The sequence below is a fragment of the Cricetulus griseus genome, chromosome 2 (genome assembly GCF_003668045.3).
Source record: "Cricetulus griseus strain 17A/GY chromosome 2, alternate assembly CriGri-PICRH-1.0, whole genome shotgun sequence".
Lineage (NCBI taxonomy): Eukaryota > Metazoa > Chordata > Mammalia > Rodentia > Cricetidae > Cricetulus > Cricetulus griseus.
In genome coordinates this window covers 295,279,751-295,303,526 of record NC_048595.1, presented here as the reverse complement: position 1 = coordinate 295,303,526, position 23,776 = coordinate 295,279,751, and the positions used below count along the sequence as shown (strand labels likewise).

At 38.1% G+C, this 23,776-nt stretch overlaps 1 pseudogene; it reads left to right on the top strand.

Moving 5' to 3' along the window:
* Nucleotides 1-55: 55 nt before the first annotated feature.
* Nucleotides 56-21,683, top strand: LOC100762023 (annotated as a pseudogene).
* Nucleotides 21,684-23,776: the final 2,093 nt, after the last annotated feature.

The following is a 23,776-nucleotide window of genomic DNA, read 5'->3' as shown; positions in this document are numbered from 1 at the left end:
ATTACCTGCTGTCTCATTGGTCAAGCAAGTACTTTATTTATAAACAGACACAGAAGTATTTCCCCCATCACTTGGGGGATGAAACAAAGAGACTACTCCTTTCTTTGTTTTCTGTTACTTGTGTCTCCCTCTTTATTCTGCATGTTCTGTCACTCAAGTCCTTCCAGACCAGAGCCGCTCCTCTTTGCATCAGATAAAACCTAGAGCTGACATTAGTACTGCCAATAGGCCTTGTAAATGCTGACTAATCAAGCCTGGAAACTTTCATCATGCTTACTTCCTTTACTCAGATTTCTATAATTCAGAATGGCCTCTCTTGCTATACATACCATAAGACCAGGTACCTGACCACTGGAAGCAATCCCTATAACCAAGAGAACTCTGGAATTATTCAAATTATCCCATCATAAATTTGTACTGTAAGGGAGAATTCCTGAAAAGTAACAGTCTGCAAAAACTGATTATAGGCCCAGAACCTAATTACCTTATTTGGGGCTAGTTTTAACCCCTCAATAGCATTCTTTGCTCATGTCTGTGTTAGAAGTAACATCTGTGATTAATAGATTAAAAAAACCTTTAGAATTGGTGAATCTAGTAGACCACTAGCTTCCACCAACCAAAACCTGAGAATATTATCAGATAACACCCAAGGCCCCAGGAAAGACTCCAATCTTGCTGCAATTTACCTCTTTTATATGTTCACTAATACATTTTGTAATTCTTTGATTTACGACTTTGTTCTGTTACTCTGAAAATTTCATGAAGCTTCTTTCATTTGGAATATGGAACTTTGAATAACCTACATCTGTGTTCTCCGGCCACGGTCACTCAAGTTTGCCTCCAGCTTGAACCACTGCTAATTCTATTTGAGGTGAGCGCTGTGTTTGGAGGGTGGAGGCAAAAGTCCCATTTTCTTAGTTTGTTTTCCCAATTCCTTGCCTCAAAAATAATGGATCTGACATGCTCTTGTGTGGTAATAGTTTCAGCACTTGGGAGGCAGGGGCCAAAGAAAGGATTTCCAGTGATTTTGAAGCCAGACTAGGTTACACAACAAGAGTGTGTCAAAAAAAATTCAAACCAGAATTAATTAAATGAAGCCAGGTGTGGTGGCACATGTCTTTAATCCTAACACTCAGGTGGCAGAGGCTGGTGTATCTCTAAATCAGAGGCCACCCTAGTACAGAGCAAGTTCCAGGACAGCCAGGACTACACAGAGAAACCATGTCTTGAGAAAACAAAAGTAAACTAAAAAATTAATTAAATAGCACACCCCTCCCCCAGCTCCTGTCTGCTGTGTGCACATATCATCACTTTGTCCTTTCCCCCCTTTCCTGCCATCTCCTGCTTCTTGCAGACTGGGGATGAAATAAGAAACTCTTTTCAGACCACAATGAAGTTTGTGTCTGTGTATCTTACTATACTGCTCAAAACACAAGTCCTAAAGTTGTGTTTTAAACTATTCTGTTTTAAACCACTTTTTAAAAATAACTAAAAAGTTTTCTCTTGACAGAGAAAAAGGGCCAGCTTCAAGTTTTCTTTATTCCATTCTGAATGTGTGGGTTTAAAGGGTTCAGGACTGGCCTATTATTGGCCCAGTAGGAGAAGGGAAAATTCCAGCCAACTTGATTTTTATTCTGATGGAATCATCCCTGGTAGGACTGTTCATTTCTCCATATGGACACAAAGACTCTCATGTTTCTCAGCCCTTAGGGTAACTTTGCCTGGCTAGTGACAGAATGTTTATAAGGATTAGTTCAGTCTTCCTTTATATAAATAGTAGAGAAGACTGGGTAAATCTGATCCAGTATCATGGGCAACAAAATAAATTAAAACAACAAAGTAAGCTTCAAACGATCTTGCGGAAACATCAAGAAATTGGCTAGAGACACATGTGACAGAATTCTTATGCATACATTCCCCCCTGATTTTTATTTAAGAAATTATCTAGTTGACTAATTTGTGGGATGATTATGTGAATGATTTCTTTTCCTTGTTTGTACTCTCTTGAAGTAGAAATCTCCCTCTACCTCATTGATTTGGGGATTATTTAAATGATGTATATGAATTGTGTTATTTATAGGTCTGGATTATAGATTTTTTTACTATAACAACTTATGAAATAGATGGGGTAACTTAGGTTCAGTATTTAGAAATGTAATTAAAACATTAACACTACAGGGTAGGGCCTTATCTAATTAGTGGGAGTTTAGAGGGCTTCTAAAAGAATGAGCATAAGTGTCATAAAGACATTCTGTCTTCGAGGCAACTTAACTATTTCTAAACTCTGGACTGATGACAGCCATGTTTTATTCCCATTACAACAGTCCTTCAGTGTTGCTGATTTAGCTAGGTCAGGGTATTAGTAACAGAAATTTACTTCTTATAATTCCAGAGGCTAGAAGTCTGAGATCAGGACACAAGAATGGGCTTGGGCTTGATGTGGTGAGTGGCTTCTTCCATATTATAATCCATTGTGTTCTCTGTTATTCCTTTAACAGGGACTCCACTCTCATAAATCAGTGGCTGCCTCCGTAAACCCTACATCTTAGTTCTGTTATATTAGGCCTAGAGTTTCAATATAGGAGTTGGAGTGGCATAAAAATCAAATCCATTATAATGACTGTCTTCGATTACAGCAAATTACTTTAAAAACATGGTTACTTAATTGATTGGTTTACTGGATGAATATATTTTGGGAATGTTTCATGTTCTTTAAGCTTTCCTCCCTCTTTCCTTATTTTCTCCCTTTCTTTCTTTCTTTCTTTCTTTCTTTCTTTCTTTCTTTCTTTCTTTATTTATTTATTTCCCTTCTCACTATACTAGAGAGATTTTCACAAAAGAAGTGAAGACAAAATCTAACATGCTTATGTCTGGCTGATATTATTCATAGGAAAACATTCCTGTGTACATATCAATACGTTAGAGTGAAAATGTATGGCAATGCACACCTACAAAAATCACTGTTAACATCTTCTTTGTACTTACTTTGTGCCCACAACTAGAGAAATATATATGAAAATGATGGCTTAAGTAAATTTGTATCTAATGCAGTCAATATAAAAAGCAGGTAGAGTCATGCTCTTCTTTCTCCATTCAACCATGATACCACCCTCTTGATTTTCCCCATAACATCTATGCCCACCCATTTCCTGTTCCTTGGGAGATTTTCCCTTTTTTATTTCAAATGTAAGTATGGCACTTACTAAAAGTACGATGCAAATCCTTCTTAATAGATAACCTATCAATCATTCTTTTGGACTTGTTCTCTGGATTCATTTTCTACTTTCTACTGAGGCCAAGCCACAAATTCATGCATACAAGTAAGGCATGCAATCTAAAAACTCCCAATTCACAGATAATATTTCCTCTTAAAAATGGCTTTCTTCTACTACTTCCTATCTTTGTTAATGGCATCAGCCAATGTTTTTAGCAGCTCTAATGAAAATGCTGCTATTATAACTTAGACTCATATTATAGCCAGTGTCAATCTTAACAACCTTTTCTAGCTATTTAATGGCGCTCACTACTTCATTCTAGGTTGTCAAAATTGATATTTACTCAACCTAACTTCTTAAGTATGAAAATATGTCATCAAAATTATTGATCTAAATAAAAATAGATCATTGGATTTATTATTTAGGTCATTCAATAACATAACATTTAACCCACTGTGTTTAAGGAAATTCATTAAAGTAAGTACTAATGGTCTGCATTCCTAGTTGCTACACTCTGCTCTATCCTCTGTGCTGAAGTTTCTCTTACTAGGTGGGATCTGCTACACTCAGCTTCACACTATAGGAGACTGGTACATGTTTTATTTTTGTCTGATATGGTCTTACTTCCTCTTGATTTTTATACTTCATATATTTTGTTATGTCATTTAAGGTTTCTCTAGCTTCCATAGCCAGGAAAACTCATTCTCTCTCACATCATCCCTCGCTCACCAGATTTGTCAAAGCTACAGTAGTATATGTGTTGTGAGTCATTCATGACTGCCTCCCTTTCCCCATAAAACTGCAAACTTGGTAAGACATTATTTACTTATGTACACTCAGCATTATATGTCCTGTAACTAGTATTGATGAGTTCAGGCATATAATTGACAATTAGTACATATTCTGGATAAACAAATTTGAATAGATGGCTTTGAAAAAAGTTGTAAAGTGCCAAAAATATAGATTTAAACAGAGTGCACAGACTAACAATTAGGAAAATCAGTTTCAATATGTGGTTGCATATTACAGAGTTTAATTGTCTCAGAAGGAAATGTTTCACATTCTCCAACTGAGTGGTTTGATAGATTACTTAAATAGGTTTGAGCAGAGTTTAAAAACACAAACAAGAATGTGCAGAATAGCCCTGAAGCCTGCTGAGGAGGGAGGGGAGTGGCCACTGGATCCAAGAGGCAGTAGCTGCAATGGAAAAGATTGCTGACTCAAGCTATAGCCTTCAGCATAAGAAATCAATCACCTGGTGTTCGTTCTAAAGGGATGGGACTAAGAAAAATAGTGTTTGTTTTTACTTTATGTCTGAGTTTCAGAATGCTGCTGTAACAAATAAACACCCCAACTGGCTTACAGAATCTTTATCTTTTAATTCTGGGAGGTAAACAATCTTACATTGGTCTCATTGGACTAAAAATCATGACATGGCATTATTATAAATGTATGCATCTCTATTGATATGATCTCTAACTTCATATCACTTTGTCTTTAATTCTCTCATTCTGAGTATGATCCTCCCATTTCCCTCTTGTCAAGAACCTTGTGAGCATATTAAACCTAAGGGGGGATACAGAATAAGAACCCCTTATGAAGAATCTATCACTTAATCATATCTTCAAAGTGTTTCTGACCATGAAAGGCACAGAATCCACTGGTTTTGGAATTTCGAACCAGATATATTTGAAAAGTCCTTATTTAGAAGCAATGTTCTCACTCTGTTTGTCTCCTGGGATGAGTGGGTAGCATTTGCCTTAAAATTACAGGAGCAAATGAAATCATAGATGTTATCTTTAAAGGTCATCTTCCCAGACTACAAATATTGATAAATTTGGAGGAACAAATGACATAGGTAGAAGAAACTCTTATGTAAGAATTAACATTTTTATTATGTTGTATATTGACTCTATCCTACCAATGTCACAATTTAAATAGACTCTTTCATGTATAAATTTGATTAGTTTCATATGTGCTATGATTCTACTATATAATTTTTAATTAAATGTGATTTCCAAAGTCAAAATATCAGCAGGAACAAATTTATAGAAATTAGAATTTTTGAAATTTTATTTCTCTCAAATAAAATTTGTCTGGGTCTGGGAAAAGAGAAATAAGTAATTTTTCATTACAGAATTCTCATAATTCAAGAATTTTAAATTAAATAATACTTTAGGCTGCTCAGAGGCATCTGACACCAGAGGTTTGCTCACCGGATCTGAGATCAGCAGCCGGATCTGACACATCTGGACACTGCCCAGGGCCCGGTAGCAGTTCCACCTCCATCCACGACAAGAGGACAGACATCAGAGTATAGGAACTGTTTGCATCTACCAGAAGGGAACCTTGGTCCCATACCCACCAGGAGAGGAAGAGACTCCTGTTACACCCACCAGAAGAAAGGATGAAAAGAGGACAATGTAAAAGCACATTCAACAACAGAAAACCCAATATGATACCACGGGAGATTAGGAACCATACACCAGCAAGACCTGAACATCACAATGCAGATGAAGCAGAAGAGAATGACCTTAAAAACATCTTCATGAAAATGATAGAGGACCTCAAAGAGGACATGAGAAAATCCCTTAAAGAAATGGAAGAAAAAAAAATACAAGATATCAACAAAGCTCTCAAAGAAACAGTTCTAGAACTAAAAACTGAAATACAGACAATAAAGAGAGCACAATCTGAGGGAATGCTGGAAATAGAAATGCTGGATAAAGGATCAGGAACTACAGACATAAGCATAACCAACAGAATATACGAAATGGAAGAGAGGATCTCAGGAGTTGAAGACACACTAGCAGAAATAGAATCATCAACCAAAAAAAATCTTAAGTCCAAAAAAATCCCTAACACAAAATATCCAGGAAATATGGGATACCATGAAAAGACCAAACCCAAGAATAGTAAGTATAGAAGAAGGTGAAGAAATCCAACTCAAAGCCAGAGAAAACATATTCAACAAAATTATAGAAGAAAACTTTCCCAACCTAAAGAAAGACATGCCAATGAAAATACAAGAAGCCTACAGAACACCAAATAGACCGGACCAAAAAAAGGTCTCCTCGCCACATAATAATCAAAACTCCAAACATACAGAACAAAGGGAAAATATTAAGAGCAGCAAAGAGAAAAGGACAAGTATCATATAAAGGCAAACCTATCAGAATTACACCTGACTTTTCCATGGAAACTCTGAAAGTCAGAAGGTCCTAGATAGATATTCTACCTACAATAAGAAACCAGGGATGCCAGCCCAGATTACTATACCCAGCAAAGCTTTCAATCAATATAGATGGAGAAAACAAGATATTCCATGACAAAACCAGACTCAAACAATTTGTATCCACCAATCCAGCCCTACGGGAAAGTTCTGGAAGGAAAACTGTAACCCAAGGAAGTTAGCTACAACCAGAAAAACATAGGCAATAGATAATCCCACTTTACCAACAGCCAAAAGGAAAAAGGGATAGAATCCCACACATAATTTCACCACCATCACCAAAAAAATAATAAGAGGGCTAAAATCAATAAAATGGAAACTAGAACAATACAAAGAATCAATATAACAAAAAATTGGTTCTTCGAGAAAATCAACAAGATAGACAAATCTTTATCCAAACTTAACAAACAGCAGAGTGAACATGCAAATTAATAAAATCTGGAATGAAAAGGGGGACATAACAACAGACACGGAAAAAATCCAGAGAATTATCATGTCATAATTTGAAAACCTATATTCCTCAAAATTTGAAAATCTAAAGGAAATGGACATTTTTCTGGACAGATTTCACTTACCAAAACTAAATCAAGAACAGATAAGCAACTTAAATAGACCTATAACCTCTAATGAAATTGAAGCAGTATTCAGAAGTCTCCCAATCTAAAAAAGCCCAATCTAAAAAAGTGCTGAATTCTACCAGAAATTCAAGGTACAGCTAATACCAATTCTCCTCAACGCATTCCACACAATAGAAGCAGAAGGGTCATTACCAAACTCTTTTTATGAGGCTTCAATAACCTTGATACTCAAGTCACACAAAGACACAACTAAGAAAGAACTACAGACTAATATCCCTCATGAACATTGATGCAAAAATTCTCAATGAAATACTGGCAAATTGAATCCAAGAACACATCAGAGAAATCATCCACCACTGTAGGGGAACCTGTAGCCACACTTGCTTAGGGGCTGGCTACAGATCTGCCTGACCACACCTGCGAGGGCGTGGTCAGGGTGATGTAAAGTGAGAAGCAGTCAGTGGCTGGGCACTTTCAATTTTCCTTTTCGGCTTGCTGTACGGATTACTGCCAAGGCTGCCTAAGTCGCTCTGTAAGTAAGGCTTTTTCCTATTAAATACCCTTATAGTTCTACTTGGCTCTGTATTGGATATTTCACACTTTATCTGGTTGTCAGGAGTGGGATATTGGAAACCTACACCCCATTTGGGACAGGCTGAGGCCTAGGCTGGGAAAGCTCCCTCTCTCCACAGGTGCTCCCGGCTCCCAGCTGACCTGCTGCGCCATACAAGTGCATTTCTGCTGCAGCTGAGCTGCTCAGAACCATCTGCCCAGCATGGAGACAGTTTCTAGCTGCCTAGAGTCAGTAGGCCTCGGCTTTCAGCAGTGGCTTCCCCTGGCCACTGCTGTGGAAAAGCTGCACCTATTTCAGTGGTTGCAGCTGAAAGGCCATATAGTCTCTAAGATAAGCGCAGCCGCTTTGTGACCTCTCTCCACTGCTGCCACTGAGTGCTGCCACTGAGTGCTGCCAAACGCCGTGCCGAGTAGCTGAATGCCTGTGCCACCTACTGGTCAAAGATAGTTACTGCATCTGGAGTAGAAATAAGGTAAAATTATGGCAGAATATTTATCATTTGCTAAAATTGGTAATATTTTTGCTTATTACGTGAGTTCAATGTTTGAGGAGGATGCTAATTTGCCAATTTCTGGCCTATATGCCATAATGGCAGTTAGCTTGCTGGTACAAATAATATTACTAGCCAGAGCCAGAGGGCTCAGGAACAGGGGTAAGGATAACCTAACCACCTACTTACAGGAAATAACAGCTTTACGCAATGAGGTTTTGGAGAACAGATTAGGTCAGACCACAATTGTGTAGCAAGTGGAACAGAAATTGGATGATAAGCTTGGCTCTGTGTTCAATATGCTAAAGACAGAGCTGTCTGTTACCCAAGATGAGATGCAGTGTATTTATGATGAGATAAACACAGAGACATCCTCCATGTCTGAGGCCTTAGAGGCTGTCAGAAGACCGTGACGAACTAAAGAATATCTGTAGCCAGCTAGAAACTCAGATAGGCAATGTTACCCAGAAACTAGATGCAAAGGTGCAAAATACCCAGGATAGGGTTGAAGAATTGGACAATGCCATTCAATCAATTATTGAAGCATCCAAGGTAGCAGATCACAAATTTGAGTCTAGATTCGAATATTTGGAAGATAATTTACAGTACAGGGCTGACAGATTACATAGGTCCATACGGTCGATTGCTGAGGACTCAAAATCAGCAAATCATGACCTTGAATCTAGACTCCAATACCTAGAAGGCAGTTTCCATGCCATCCAGATGCTGCCTAAGGATTATCGTATTAAAGACCTAGAAAAACATGTAGAGGAGCAGTTAGAGCAATTTACAGATTCACTAACATGCTTGGAATCTTTTATGATTAAGGAGATTGAAACTTTTCATAAGGATATCATTACTAGGCTTAAAGATCATTGGGATGCCTGAGAAACAGAATCACTCCAATCTGAGGTACCTACTCCACCCAGGTATCATGACTATTCCTCTAAGGTTGGTACTCATACACCATTAGTATACCCAGCTACCATGGTAGAAAAGCCAGCTTCTAAGAAACACCCTCATGGACAGATGGCTTATGAATGGCAACCTATACAGCTGAAGGATCTTAAGAATATTAAAAAATCAGTTGTCTCATATGGTCTCCATAAGCCATACGTAAAACAGCTATTATATTCATGGGTTGACAGATTGACACCCACAGATTGGGAACAGTTGGTAGCAGCTGTGCTTGAGAATTCATGCCAAATCTAATGGAAGGCATTGGTGAGGGAAGAGGCGAAGCTCCTTGAGTGTCAGATCATAAAGGAAGGTTTTGAAGCCCCTCTAAATAAGATTCTTGGTGAGGGTATTTATGCTAACCCAGAGGCTTAATATGATGACGATATACTGTCCCTATGCAGCAAAGTAGCATTAAATGCCTGGGATAAGGTTCGTGAGCCAGGAGAATGCCTAGAAGCTTATACCAGAATAGAACAGGGACCTACAGAACAATTCCAGCACTTCTTACAAAGGTTAACTAAGGCAGTAGAATTACAGGTAACAGATCCAGAAACAAGACAATCAATTATATATATAATTGCTTATGAAAATGCAAACCCAATATGCAAAAGAATACTTTTGCCTTTAAAGATCAGATCAGTTCCACTAGAAGAATGGGTTTTGTATGCAGCCAACATTGACTATCATGTGCAAGACCCTGGAGCTTGGGTAGGAGAAGCCATTTTGAAAGGTTTAAAAAGGCAACAGGAAGTTAAAAGTTCTAGATGTGAGGATGCAAGGGCTTGGGAAGGAAAAGCACCTTACAGAGGTCAACATAGGTACCAAGAGGCTAGAGGTTACTACTACTATGAACCAGAACCTTGGGTAGGAAGAGCCTTGCCCTGGAGACCACGAAGGCACCAGGAACCTAGATGTTTCAACTGTGGTAAAAAGGGACATACTAAGAGAAATTGTAGACAAAGGAATTCTTACAATGCCTCATATGGAAGGACACTGCCTTCTGGATTGTGTAGAAGATGTGGTAAGGGCAGACACTGGACCAATGAATGTAGATCGACCAGAGACATGCAAGGAAACCCGTTAAGGCCGGGAAACCCAGAGGGGGGACTCAGGAAGGCTCCCACATTGAGAAAGTTCCGGTAATTCCCAGTAGCAGTGTGAGACAGTCTCTCACAGGACAAATAGATTGTTCTTTTCCTATTTTGAAAAATGATACTGCTCTAGATGGTACTTTAAATAGTGATGAAGAATTAAATGTGAATGAACAAAATGAGAAACGCATATTTTGGCAAACTTCTATTAATGATGAAAGGCCTCAGTTGAAAGTGAAAATTAAAATAAAGTTATTTCTGGCTTAGTAGACACTGGGGCAGATGTGACTATTTTTACCCAAAAGTCTTGGCCTCAGAAATGGCATCTTAGAGAGGCAAATGTACAATTTTTAGGAATTGGAACTCTAGAGTTCAACAGAGTGTTAACTCAGTGGTCTGCATTGGACCAGAAGGACAGAAAGGGATACTGAAACCATACATGGCAGAAATGGCTATACATCTCTGGGGTCATGATCTCTTACAGCAATGGAATACTCAGATTAATATTCCTCCAATGTCAGATACAAATTATGTACAATCTTTAGGTAGTAGAAAAGATCTGGTAAGACGCTATGGAAAACAGTTACCAACCATCTATGCTGTACAGAAACTAGTTACAAATGATGGACCTTCAGAGGAGTCAAAGGACCTGCCATTGAAGTGGCTTACAGATGAACCAGTTTGGGTAGGACAATGGCCTATGACCTCTGAGAAGCTAGAGGCTTTAGAAAAGTTAGTACAGGAACAGCTGGATGCTGGACATATAGAGGAATCTACCAGTCCTTGGAATTCTCCTATATTTGTTATCAAAAAGAAGTAAGGTAAGTGGAGAATGCTGACAGACCTGAGAGCCATAAATAAGGTAATTCAATGGGCTCTCTGCAACCTGGAATGCCATTACCTTCCTTAATACCTAAAGGATGGCCTATCATAGTCATTGATCTAAAAGACTGTTTTTTCACAATACCATTACAGGAAAATGATAGAGAAAAATTTGCATTTACTGTACCAACTCTTAATAATTCACAGCCAGTTAAGAGATATCAGTGGAGAATTTTGCCACAAGGAATGCTAAATAGTCCTACTTTGTGTCAGCACTTTGTACAACAACCTTTGGAAATAATTTGTAAGAAATTTTCACAATCTCTTGTTTATATTACATGGATGATATTCTTTTATCAGATTATAATAAGGAAACTTTGGAACATATGTTTGAAATGGTGAAGGAAGTTCTGCCTCGTTGGGGGTTACAGATTGCCCTAGAAAAGATACAAAGAGGAGATTCTATTAACTATTTAGGTTACAAGATAGACTTACAGAGAATCAGACCTCAAAAGGTACAAATTAGGAGAGATCATTATCAAACTCTTAATTCTCTTCAGAAATTATTAGGGGAAATTTCTCAATTACAGACGATTATTGGTGTAGAAGGACATGACTTTAAGCATTTAAAAATGGCCCTTAAAGGTGATAAGGACCCAAACAGTCCGACTATATTATCTGCTGAGGCAGAAAAAGAGTTACAATGGGTAGAAAACAGAATATTGGATGTGCATGTAGATCAGATAAACCCTAATTTAGATTATATTCTGGTTATCTTGCCATCCAGAGAATACCCTTCTGGAATTCAGATGCAGAGAAAAGACACTACATTGGAGTTGATATTTTTGCCACATAAACAGAATAAAAACTTAAAGACATATATAGAAAAGATTTCTGATTTGATTTTAAAGGAAAAATTAAGACTTCGTCAACTGACTGGAAAAGATCCAGCACAAATTATAGTACCTTTAACTACTGAAGAAATTTCTTCCTTATGGAAGGATAATGAATATTGGCAAATAGCTCTTACTGACTTTTTGGGAACAATTGGTAACAACTATCCCAAAACTGACAGAATTAAATTCATAAAAAAGACAGTCTGGATTCTTCCATGTATTGGAAGACAAACTCCCGTTTCTGGTGTTCTTAACTTCTACACTGATGCCAACAAATCAGGTAAGGCAGGTTATAAAGCAGGTGAGGTAAATAAAGTAGTTCAAAGTCCATCTACATCTGTACAGAAGGCAGAATTATATGCCATTCTCATGGTACTTATGGATTTTACAGAACCTCTTAATATAGTTACTGATTCTCAATATGCAGAGAGAGTCGTGTTACACATTGAGACTGCAGAATTTGTTCCTGATAATACAGAATTAACTTCTTTGTTTTTACAATTACAGGAAACTATCAGAAACAGAAGTAATCCTACATACATTACACATATCAGATCCCACACAGGTCTGCCAGGGCCACTAGCACAAGGCAATGATGAGATTGATTGTTTATTAATTGGAAGTGTTCCTAAGAAACATCATGTAAATAGCAAAGGTTTGAAAAAGGACTTCTCCATCACTTGGCAACAAGCCAAGGAGATAGTGAGAAACTGTCCTACTTGTTCCTTTTATAATCAAACTCCATTGCTAGCAAGTTGTAATCCTAAGGGCATTACCTCGGAGAAATAAGGTTTGGCAAATGGATGTCTTTCACTTTGCAGAGTTTGGAAATTTGAAATATGTGCATCATACTATAGACACATTCTCAGGGTTCCAATGGGCTACTGCTCTTAACTCTGAAAAAGCTGATTCTGTTATTACACACCTGTAGAGGTGATGACAGTTATGGGTATACCTGCACAAATAAAAACTGACAATGCTCCAGCATATGTCTCCACAAAATTGGAACAGTTTTTCAAATGTTATAACATAAAGCATGCTACCGGTATACTACACAATCCTACAGGACAAGCAGTGGTTGAGAGATCTAATAGAACACTAAAGGAGATGCTCAATAGACAGGCTTGGAAGAATAAATCCCCCAAATATAGGTTGCATAATGCTTTATTAACACTAAACTTTCTTAATGCCAATGAAACAGCTGCAGAAAGACACTGGACTGCGGAAAAAACTGCTGAACTCAATCAGCCGGTATACTGCAAAGATGTACTAACCTCTGTATGGAAACCAGGACATGTGTTACATTGGGGTAGGGGTTTTGCATTGGTTTCCACAGGAGAAGAAAAACTTTTGATACCATCAAAGTTGACTTTTTTCACAATACCGTTACAGGAAAATGATAGAGAAAAATAGACTGATAGACCAATGGAATAGAGTTGAAAACCCTGACATTAAGTCACACACCTACAAACACCTGATTTTTGATAAAAAAAAGCTAAAACTATACAATGGAAAAAAGAAAGCATCTTCAACAAATGGTGCTGGTTAACTGGATGCAGACATGTAGAAGACAACAGATAGACCCAAGCCTATCACCATGCACAAAACTTAAGTCCAAATGGATCAAAGGACCTCAACATAAACCCAGCCACACTAACCCTATTAGAAGACAAAGTGGGAAATACCCTTGAATTAATTGGTACAGGAGACTAATTCCTGAACATTACACCAGTAACACAGACACTGAGATCAACAATTGATAAATGGGACCTCCTGAAACTGAGAAACTTCTGTAAGGCAAAGGACACTGTCAGCAAGACAAAATGGCAGCCCACAGACTGGGAATAGATATTCACCAACCCCACATCTGACAGAGGGCTGATCTCCAAAATATACAAAGAACTCAAGAAGAAAGTCTCCAAAACACCAAACAATCCAATTAAAAAGTGGGGTACAGAACTAAATAGACAATTCTCAATAGAGGAATCTAAAATGGCTGAAAGACACATAAGAAAGTGTTCAACATCCTTAGCCATCAGGGAAATGCAAATCAAAACAACTCTGAGATACCATCTTACTCCTGTCAGAATGGCCAAAATCAAAAACACCAATGACAGTTTATGCTGGAGAGGATGTGGAGAAAGGGGAACACTTCTCCACTGCTGGTGGGAGTGCCAACTTGTACAGCCACTTTGGAAATCAGTATGGTGACTACTCAAGAAAATGGGAATCAGTCTACCACAAGATTCGGCAATTCCACTCTTAGGCATATACCCAAAAGAAGCACATTCATACAACAAGGACATCTGTTGAACGATGTTCATAGCAGCAATATTTGTAATAGCCAGTCGCTGGAAACAGCCTAGATGCCCCTCAACTGAAGAATGGATAGAGAAAATGTGGTGCATTTACACAATGCAGTACTACTCAGAGGAAAAAAACAATGGAATCTTGAAATTTGCAGGAAAATGGATGGAACTTGAAGAAACCATTCTGAGTGAGGTAACCCAATAACAAAAAGACAAACATAGTATGTACTCACTCACATGTGGATTGTAGACATAGAGTAAAGGATTACCAGTCTACAATCCACACTGCCAGAGAAGCTAGTAAACAAGGAGGACTCTAAGAGAGACATACATGGTCCCTTGGAGGAGGGGAAAGGTTCAAGATCCCCTGAGCAAATTGAGAGCATGGGAAGAGGGGGGAGGGAGCTAGGAGAATGAGAAGGGAAGAAGAGGAGGGATGCAGAGGACATGAGGGAGCAGAAAGTTTGAATCAGGGGAAGAATAGAAGAAAGGATATGTGATAGGTTGGGTTTTAGTTGGGAGTGGTATGAGAGGACCCGAGGGAGAAGGGAACTGGGATTGTCATGTAAAACAATCTTGCTTCTAATTCAAATAAAAAAATCTGGAAGAAAAAAATAATACTTTAGATTATTTAAATAAACATGATTAGTATTCATTTGATGTATTGTAGAGATGTTTTAACTATTTTCATCTAAGATAATTGCAATTGTGTCTTTGGGTTCTAGGACACTATTTTAATTTCAACTATTTTTCTTAAATATTAAATATTGATGTGAAAATTTCAAGACCAGGTGTAAAGTGTTTTTAAGTGTCTAATACAAGGGCTGGAGAGATGGCTTGGAGGCTAAGAGCACTAGCTGCTCTTGCAGAGGTCCTGAGTTCAATTCCCAGAAACCACTTGGTGATTCACAACCATTTATAATGAGATCTGGTGCCCTCTTCTGACAGGCAGGCAGAACACTCTATGTCTAAAATCCACATATAATAAAAAAAATCTTTGCAAATGTTTAAGACATACAGGACCAAAAATATATGGAAATACCATAATTTAAAACCAGTGGAAAGATACGTAAGGAGGTATTTCAGAAAAGTACAAAAATCCTGTCTCGAAAAACAAGACAAGAAGTATAAAAAGAAATGGAAACATTTCTTGATACTAAAATGTATAGGATAAAGCACTGATTAATTATGCAGCTGAAGTAATATTTGTAAGCAATTCTGGATTAACCAGGAAACCTATGGATAACGTAGTTTCTTTTTTGTTTCAGCATCTTTGTTTTTGCAGGGCTCTTGGCTTACCCAATAATAGCTGTTATCTCATAGATTGTGGCTCATTCGCCGGAGGATGCTTGTGAAATGTGTTACTGTGGTTATGAGTCATCTGAGCTACTGCCAATATCTCTTCATTTTGAGGAGTTAGAGGAAGATGACTCAGTTAAGACATCGTAAAGGATGCAGCACGTTGGGAAGGACCTGTCATGTGTCACCCTTACTGAATGCTGTCTTTTTCTGAGTGCTCTCGCTTCTTTTTGTGTTTCCCTAGAATATGGAGGTGTGTCTTGAAAAATATTGTTCATTGGATATTATTTTTGTTCCCCAGAAGGTCATAGATATTTAGCATAGGCACTGAAACATTTAAAGACATCTGATTTCTGATTGTATAAGTAGGCCTGCTAGAGCAATCAAGTAGTAGTTTCCTGTATTATCATTTCCCCAAACCACACATATTCTGCATTGTAAACTATCCTAGGAACCATTAAGCATCACATTGCTCCCAGAATTCTAGTTATAGGCCTTTAACCCTCATTCCTCTTATCTTTTTCTCTTACTTATGTTTGATGGATGGCAATTAAAGCTTTTGTTCACATTTAGGGATTGGCAGAATTATTTACCTGTCACAATTATCCAACATGTTATCTCGTTTTTAATTTTTCTAAATATTTGAAGCATTAGTCTAAATAATTTTAATAAATAAAATATTAGGAGTCAAATATTGGGGTAACACCTGGAAGATCAAAGAACCAGAAGCAGCCACCAGTTGTTTCCTCTCTGTCCAACAGGGCTGAGATTCTGTCTCTACCCTGCCTTCTCGGTGCTTCTCTCCACCTCCCAAATGCTAGGATTAAAGACATGAGCCTCCCAAGTGATGGAATTAAGTGTGAGCCATCACCACCTGGCCTTGATGGTTAACTAGTGGCTAGCTCCGCCCTCTGATTTCCAGGCCAGCTTTATTTGTCAGAACATAAACAAAATATCACACAACAAATGTTTCCCAAATTCTTTTAAGTTTTCTACCATTTATCTCATTCTAATGTATTTGAATGTAAGAAGGAAGTGTCTGTCATCCACTATGGCACACCTCATTAATCCCAGAATTCAGAAGGCAGAGGCAGGTGAACTCTGTTAGTCCAAAGCTAGCCTTGTCTACATAATTCTAGAAGAGCTAATGTTACATAATGGAGAAACTCTGTTTCAAAAAAAAAAAAAGGAAGAATTGTATAAATTACCACTCACAATAGAATTGAAAGCTGCTAATATGTAAATGAAAATTTATTTGATGTCATTTCACATTAAAATTACTTATTCAAAATTATTATAATTATTGAAAGTTAAAGGCAGAAATAATGTTTTCCCTTTCATTTATTTACTCAATAAACATTACTAAACAGGCACTACAAGCTTGTAGTGTAGCATGATCTACTCCTTCTCTCTCTCTCTCTCTCTCTCTGTGTTTATCTATGTGTCTGTGTGCATGTGTGTAGATGGTAGAGAGGTTTAATACATATTTAAATTTCTGAAAAAGTATATTATACCTGACATGTACATATTATGTAGTATGTCTTTCAAAATTAATGTTAGGCTTAATACAAGTTTAGTAACCAAAGATATTATACAACTGAGTAAATGTAAAATTTGAAGATAACCATAGCCTGTTATGAGAGGACACATGAAGAGTCACAAAAAGTAGAAATCAATGATCACAGTTCCTACAAAAAGGACAATTTTCACTGTATTTTCAAGGAAATTGATGCCAAGATGGTGGAAAAAATAGTGATAGACTTGAGGAAGGGTGCTGCTTGTTCAAACACTACAGTAGTTAAGCTTGGTGACAGGCACAGATTTAGGAGGGGAAGACTTGTTCTTAAGGAGACCAGAGACCACATGAGGGTGAGCCTTGTTTGTGAAGACACCTTTTCTAGTTAAAATCCCTAGGAGTCTGAATACTGGCATGCTTCTTATTTCTCCATGTATCAGTGTTCTTGCATGTAAACTGGAGATAATAAACTGGATATGTCACTTCGCAGTGATAAAAATGGAATAACTTTATATCTATTCTTACCTTAAACACAGAGGAGTGAGTATGATGGAAAAATGGCCAGATTCCAAGTTTATTGTTAAAGCAGAAAAATGGGTGTATAGTCAACTTCATCAGAGTATGTGACTTTCCTTCTGGTATATTTTTTTCCTGCATCATTATGGTTTTCTTACAGTAATATGATAAACAAAAGGAAGAATTGCTAAATCACCAGGAAGCTCATTAAGAATGATTTAATTGAAATTACATTTTAGACCACTTAATTAATATCAATTAGCCTTCCCGCTTTAACCATAATTTATCATGTTTTTCCTACAGTCTATATTTGGATAGCTATCACAAACTTGACTTGATCAGCTCAATATTACATGTGTATCTAACAGAAACCAGAGGCTTTTTTTCTGTCTCTGTTTCCTGAGAAGAAGAGTTAATGCCAAGTTTCTGTGGCAAAGGTCAGTGCTTAATAGATATTGTGGTATGCTTAATAACCCTATGAAATCCTGCATGTTCAACCACAAATTGGAATCACAACCTATTTTTTCTTCATATGTTTTCATGCACACAGATTTATGTGCCCAAACAGATTTCCTGTGAATTGCCATTTCTTTTTCAAACATACTAAATATATTAAAACAAACATTTGATCATATTTCCACCAAGGTCAGCCATGTTTCTCTTACTTTCATGCTATTTCAAGGTAAGATGAAAACACTTGCTGCTGGGTATGATAGCTCATGCCTATAATCCTAGCAATTGTGATGGCAAGAGAAGAGAATCACAAGACTGAGGTCTATAGGATGAGTATTACTTTGACCAGCCTGAGTTGCACAGAGAGGTTCTTTCTCAAAAATCAAGCAAATAAACAACAAAAAAATGAAATGAAATTATGTTATAAAGAATTAATTTAATTGTGCCACACATTACAATTATTAGTGCTTTTCAAAACCAGGTGGGATAAAGACAATGACAGACCTTCCCATATACTTTAAAATTTGCCCTCCTATTGTCTAATTTCTCCTTCCTCCTCCCATTTCTCCTCCTTTCACCTCCCAACATCCCCTCCACTCTCCATCTTCAACTCTACCTCCGCCAATAGGAATTCATCTTTGTAGGCAGAACTCTGCTTTGTGCTTCCATTAAGAAGCTGGATGTTTTCCAAATATTTATCCATTCAATATTGTAAATGAGCAATTGAAAAATAATAAACTGTATCAGTATGTTAAACATTCTACTTAAAGATGAAATATTTGGAGCTTTCATATAATGTGCCTACCCATAAATCAGATGTTTCAAATTGAGACTGAATTATGTTTATGTATATATGCTAATTAGGACAATAAAATGATCTTTAAGAATATTAAATGCTTTTTCCACTCCACTAGTTTGCTTCTTACTTGCCCTTTCTGTCCTTAACATTTAGTATATGCTGTTGTAGAAAAAATAGCTAGTTCAATGTGACTGAGAAAGGTCTGTTCATATCAGATACACTGGTTTGCATAAACTTCACTTAATAGCTGTCCATAAATCTGAACAAAGCTTTGAAATTTAAAACTAAAAAAAAAAAAACAAGTAAGTCCAACTAGAACCATAGTAAAGTTCCTAAACAGTGGAATGAAAATGAAACTTGCAGAAGAACCTTCTAGTCCCACTACTGTGGAGTCCATTGTAGACACCTAGAGTCAGAATCACAAAAAGGAAAGAGCCTGAGAGTTGAGAATGTTCATCAAGGACAGTGAAGGGCGTGGAGGTGACTGTTACTGGAACCCAGGGGAAAGATGGCTTATCTCAATTGTGGGTGGAATGGTTGGCAGCATAGTTTGTCCCCTTGAGTGCCTTTTAAGGTAGAAAGGAAGACAATTGTGGCACAAAATCTTTCTGAGATGTGGAAGCCCATTCCCTTCCTGTACCACTGTGATCACATGACCTACATTGTGAAACTGAGCTGGCACTTAGTCTGATTCACTGAACAACAGGCTAAAAATAGATCCCGAGTGCTAACATGACATCTTCATAAATGGCTGTTAGTGGAAATCACAAACCCATTATCTTGTAACTTACCCATTGATTATTGTGTGTGTGGGTGTGTGTGTTAAGAATAGATTATACCCGCTCTCTGGTCCCCCCTGTTCTAGAGACAGCCGCATCTTCTCGTGCAGTGCCAGCCTCGTTCCTGAGACTCAATGGTGAAGGTCGGAGTGAACAGATTTGGCCATATTGGATGCCTGGTTGCCAGGGCTGCCTTCACTACTGACAAAGTAGAGATTGTTGCCATCAATGACCCCTTCATTAACCTCAACTACATGGTCTACATGTTCCAGTATGACTCTACCCATGGCAAGTTCAAAGTCAAGGCTGAGAATGGGAAGATTGTCCTCAATGGGAAGGCCATCACTGTCTTCCAGGAGCGAGATTCCGCCAACATCAAATGGAGTGATGCTGGCGCCGAGTATGTTGTGGAGTCTACTGGAGTGGAGAAGGCTGGGGCCCACTTGAAGGGCGGGGCTAAGAGGGTCATTATCTCCGCCTCTTCTGCTGAAGCCCCCATGTTTGTGATGGGCGTGAATCATGACAAGTACGACAACTCCCTCAAGATTGTCAGCAGTGCATCCCGCACCACCAACTGCTTAGCCCCCCTGGCCAAGGTCATCCATGACAACTTTGGCATTGTGGAAGGACTCATGACCACAGTCCATGTCATCACTACCATCCAGAAGACTGTGGATGGCCCCTCCGGGAAGCTGTGGTGTGATGGCCATGGGGCTGCCCAGAACATCATCCCTGTATCCACTGGCACTGCCAAGGCTCCACGTGGACAAAGTCATCCCAGAACTGAACGGGAAACTGACTGGCATGGCCTTCCGTGTTCCTATCCCGAATATGTCTATCGTGGATCTGACATGTCGCCTGGAGAAACCTGCCAAGTATGAAGACATCAAGAAGGTGGTGAAGCAGGCATCTGAGGGCCCACTGAAGGGGATCTTGGGCTACACTGAGGACCAGGTTGTCTCCTGTGACTTCAACAGTGACTCCCACTCTTCCACCTTTGATGCTGGGGCTGGCATTGCTCTCAATGACAAATTTGTAAAGCTCATTTCCTGGTATGACAATGAATTTGGCTACAGCAACAGGGTGGTGGACCTCAGGGCCTACATGGCCTCCAAGGAGTAAGAAGCCCACCCTGGACCATCCACCCCCATCAAGGACTTGAGCAAGAGAGAGGCCCTGGATGCTGAGCAGTCCCTGTCTAACAACCCCCACACTGATCATCTCCCTCACAGTTTCCATCCCAGACCCCCAGAATAAGGAGGGGCTTAGGGAGCCCTACTCTCTTGAATACCTTCAATAAAGTTCACTGCACTGATAAAAAAGAGAATAGATTGTACCATAAACAGCCACTAATTTTAAAAAAGGAGTACCAGAAAAACTATATTATACTACATATGCCATGATATTTGTTTAGCCTCAATCCCAGGAAAGAAAAAACAAAGGTTAAGCAATGTTTCAAATGAAGTGTATAAGGCTTACAGATAATTTAAGATTTTATTCAAAAAAAAAAAAACCCAGAACTCTCTGCAAAGTAATCCTATTGGATTCATGAAAGCTCTTTCAGGATTCCCACTGCTGGCCACCTATCTTATGGGCTTCCTTCTGACCAGCATGCTGGATTTAGTTATTGTCTATTGATAATTATCTCTTCTCAATAACAGTTAGAAATTAGATTCAAAATGAAGAATAAATAATAAACAGAACTCTGGTTGTCCTGAACCTTTAAACAATAAATAAAACAAATCTTTATGGACTTCAGAGTCACCTTGAGCAGCCTGCTTTGCATTCCATATAACCATTTACAAGCGAATCTACCATGAGGCAATTGCTGAGATTTTTACCTAGGGTGCATGTGCTCAACAAGCTTTTAAAAAGAATATTGGATCTTTAGAAGCCAACTGAACCACAGAATTACAGAAACATGTGAATTCTCATATTGTCAACCTGAAGTTCCATGAAGTGACCAGGGTATGATATATCCTGAAGAGGAAGAAGCCAGGGTAGATAAGGCTTCCTCCCAGTACCCAAAATTCATGTTAAACTGGTAGCCATGTTCTTTTCCAGATCATAAAGCCATTAAGCTGGTTATCCATATTTCTAGATATTTTTGTTGTTAAAACACAGAAAAAATAAAATTAACCTTTAAGTATAAAACTAATGGGGTTATCAATTATTAGAAAGTGCTTTCTTAGGTGTCAGTGGGGATATATAGAATGTTGAAATGGAACTCCTATCAATCTGTACAAAAGTTAATTAAGGATAGATTATCAATGTAAAGGTAAGAACTGGTACTCCGAAACTGCCAAAGATATCACAGAGAAGCCTTTCAAGACATTGTTATAGGCACAGATTTTCAGGATGGGACTTTAGGCAAATAGCATAAAAGGAAAAAAAGATAGACAATGAGATCAAAAAGCTTCTTCACAGAAAAGGAAACCATCAATATAGTAAAGAGAAAAAGATAGATTAGGAAAAATACTTAGCATCTAGTCACCCGAGTGGGGTCAATATCGAGAATATGTAAAGAATGAAACCAACAGCAGAAAATCATGTAACTCATCCATTTTAAAACATGAAAAAATGAATTACATGGGAATTTTTCAAAATAAGAAATAAATAGCTAACAAAAATACAGAACATAAAGATTAATTTCACTAGCCATCAGGTTAAGTATAAAGGGAAACTACTGGGAAATACCTGACCTCAGTTGGAAGACCTGTTCACAACAAAGGTTGATAAGGATGTGAAGAAAAAGGATTGCTCATACACTCTTAGTGGGAATATAAATTAGTACAACCACTGTGGAAAATGATATGGGGAGTTGGGAAATTAAGGTCCCTTAGGAGAGTAACTGCCTGGTATGCCATATGCCCTACAGTCAATCTCCATCATTGTATATATTGAGTATTGTGGTGGTTCACACCTACCTGTAATGTCATAGCCCCAGCACTTGAGTTTGTGGTCATCCTACTTTTTCAGCTACATAGTGAGTTCAAGGCCTTCTTGGGCTATGGTGCCTATATGAAAGGAAGAAGGGAGGGAAGGAAGGAGAAAGGGAGGGAGGGAGAGAGGGAGGAAGTGACAGGAGGAGGAAAATAAAGAAAACATTTAGTTTCCTCACAAAATTAAAATAGATATGCCATATTATTCAATTATCCACCTGCTTACATAAAAGATATGTATGCAGGCCCACCCGTTTATTGCAATATACGTTATAATAGCTAAAATAGGAAATCAGCTCAATTGCCTATCAGCTCAACAGATGAATGGATAAGAAAGGCATGGCACGTCATGGATTAATTCTCAGCATATTATTTGCATATACTAAGTACCTTCTAAGTCACTGAGTTAAGTTTGTTTGTTTTTGAAAATCTATTTTGAAGTATTTTTTAAGTATACTGGGCTGGGTAATTTTATGTACAACTTGACACAGGCTAGAGTCATCTAAGAGGAGGGAGCCTCAATGGAGAAAATTCCTTCATCAGAGTTGACATAGACAAGCCTTTAGAACATATTCTTACTTAGTGACTGATGTGAGAGGGCCCAACACATTGTGGGTGGGGTTATCCCTAGGCTCCTGGTCCTGAGTTCCATAAGAAAGCAGGCTGAGCAAGTCACAGGGAAAAAGCCAGTAATCAGCACTCCTGCATGGCTTCTCCATTAGCTCCCGACTCCAGTTCCTGTCCTGTTTGAGCTCCTGTCCTGATTTCCTATGATGAACTGTAATGTGGAAGTGTAAGCCAAATAAGTTTCCTCCCTTAGTTTCATCTACACTCATGGTGTTTCATCACAGCAATAGTAACCCTAATTGAGCCATACAATGAAGAAAAATGAAATGCTGTCATTTGAACTAAAGTTGATGGAACTGGGAAACATAAGCCAGTAACAGGAAGATAATCATGGCAAACTCATTTTATCTGTGGAAACAAAACTATAGATATGAATGAAGAGCAGAATTCTCTGTGTTGAGAATACCTTTAAATACTTATTGTGTTCATTGCTTAATCCGACTAGGTTGTGCTGAAATGTATCTTAGTGGTCCAGTATTTGCCTACCATACAAAAGGGCTTGAGTTCAATGTCCAGCTCTGCAACAAACAAAACAAAATGAAAAAGTTGCAGAACATTATCATCAAACTTTAGTATTATTTGAAAAACAGGAACAGATCAAACTTCTAGTGATCATAATTTAATAAATCATAATTAAAAATTTTTAAGATTTTGAATACAGCTGTATGCATACTACAG